Below are 2,417 nucleotides of genomic sequence, written 5' to 3' on the forward strand. Positions count from 1 at the left end.
AGGCATGCACACCCCAAAAGAGATATAAGCCTTGGTTAGCAATAAATCTCTCCTGCCCTGGACACCAAGAGGAGCTGAGGTGAGCGTGCTGCCATGAAATGTGCTGAATTCTTTATTTTGTTCGCTCACCTATTGCTCATACTCTCTATGACTTTATTATAATCTTTATATATCTCAACCGTACAATTGCGCTGACTGAACCCATGGTTAGTTGTTGGGGGGCTGGCTACCCCCACATAACTTAGTCTTCAAAGTAGCATCCTTGTTCTTCAACACTTTAACGAGGTCATGCGTAGCAGATTTACCCAACGTAGCGCATCTTTTGATCTCTTGAACGCAGCTTCTATGAGCATTGATTGTGGGTCCAAGCAAGACGAAATCCTTGACAGCATCCATCTTTGCTCTCTTTATCACGTTCACTACCAGTCCCGTCGTGAGGATTTGGGTTCTCTTTACACACATTAGACTAACTATTTGAATGGAAAAGGGCGCCATTTGCCCAAGGACAATGTTTGGGATGGTTAGGCGAGGAGGGGGACTGACACTGGACACCCACAGAGGAGAGGGGAGATGTGCTGCTACACTGAGGGGTGTGCAGTGAGGTGAACAGGACATGCACTGCTGAGTGTAAAACTGATGGCTCTGTAATCTTCACCCAATTCACAATAAAAAGTTTAAAAATGTTCAATAGCAAAGATGTCGCTCTTAGGATTCAGGCATGTCTGACCCAGCCAAGATATTTTCAGCCAGCTCTCTCATATGCAATTGAGAGCTGGACCACAAACATAGAGGACCGAGGAAGGACTGGTACCCTTGAGTTGTGGTGTTGGTGAAGAACACTGACTGTGTCGCAGACTCCCAGAAGGATGGACAAACCTCTTACGGAAGACGGCCAACAGGAATGCTGCTTAGAAGCAAGGATGGATGGTAAAACTTCATGTCACTTCTTTTAGCCGTGTTATCAGGAAGGGTCTGTCCCTGGAGGAGGACATCATGCTTGAAAAGTGTCCGCAACGAAAAGGAAGCCCCTTAACGACATGGATCGACACAGGAACCGTAACAAGGGGCTCAAACAGAAGCGATCGTGAGGGTGGCCCACACTGACCTGTGTTTCGTTCTGTTGTACAGGAAATCTCTGAGTCAGACTGGCTTGATGACATGGACCAAACGACAACCAAGTAATTCTTGTTTAAGAAAAGACAGGGAGCTCTCAGCCATTGCAGGACATTGAGCTCCACAGAGACAGCGCCGGGCCAGGCAGGGCTGGATGGCACTGGGCGACTCTGTGCCTCGTGGACGAAATAAAAACACAACAACATGGGCAAAAGCGATCCTGAGACGCCGAGAGGCAAAATGTCATCATAAGCATTTTCTGTGCAAACTTGCGGGGAGGAGCACAAGAAGAAGCATCCGGAGGCCTCTGTCGACTTCTCAGCGTTTTCTCAGAAGTGCTCGGAGAGGTGGCAGAGCATGTCTGCTGAGGAGAAGGGAAATCTACAGACTCGGCCAAGGCGGACAAGGCCCGTGATGAGAGAGACATGAAAACTTATATCCCTCCCAAAGGGGAGACAACAAAGAAGTTCAAGGATCCCAATGCACCCAAGAGGCCTCCTTCGGCCTTTTCCTTGTTTTGCTCTGAGTATCGCCCCCAAATCAAAATCCTGGCCTGTCCATCGGGGACGTAGCGAAGAAGTTGGGAGAGATGTGGAGTCACACTGTGGCTGAGGATCAGGAGCCTGACGAGAAGAAGGCTGCCAAGCTGAAGGAGAAATATGAAAAGATATCACTGAGGACCGGCTGAAGGGAAGCCCGATGCTGCAAAAAGGGAGCTGTCAAGCCAAGAGAAGCAAGAAAAAGGAGGAAGAGGCAGGCGAAGAAGACGAAGAAGATGATGATGATGAATAAGTTGGTTCTAGCGCAGTTTTTTTTCTTGTCTATAAAGCATTTAATCCCCCTGTACACAACTCACTCCTTTTAAAGAAAAACAATTGAAATGTAAAAAAAAAAAAAAATGAAAAGAAAAGACAGGGAGAGTCCAGGCGTGCTTTCCTGGAGTAAGCTGAAGCCTGAATGTGTTTGCAAGGGCAGCTAAGAAAGGCAAATTGTCATCATCACTCCTGGTCCCAGGCATCTTCAGTGACCCTCCAGGACCATCTGATCCATTCCAGGCACAATGCGATGGATGACGTCTCCGTCTTTTTGATCTGCTGGACAGATGGGTCTGAGGTAAGGATTGAATGAGGAGAGATGAGGCAGGCTATCTCAGGCTATCTTCCAAGAAATTGATTAGATACCCTAGGAAGTCAATCTGATAACAATATACATGTGATTATAATATACATGTCAATCTGATGATAATATACATCTGATTATAATATATATATATTCCTCAAGTTGATCAATGGACACTAGATGTA

At 46.6% G+C, this 2,417-nt stretch overlaps 1 pseudogene; it reads left to right on the top strand.

Annotated features, from left to right (window-relative positions):
- The first annotated feature begins 1,317 nt into the window (after positions 1-1,317).
- LOC142437367 (high mobility group protein B1 pseudogene) lies at positions 1,318-1,905 on the top strand (annotated as a pseudogene).
- Positions 1,906-2,417: the final 512 nt, after the last annotated feature.

Source organism: Tenrec ecaudatus, chromosome 1 (assembly GCF_050624435.1).
Source record: "Tenrec ecaudatus isolate mTenEca1 chromosome 1, mTenEca1.hap1, whole genome shotgun sequence".
NCBI lineage: Eukaryota > Metazoa > Chordata > Mammalia > Afrosoricida > Tenrecidae > Tenrec > Tenrec ecaudatus.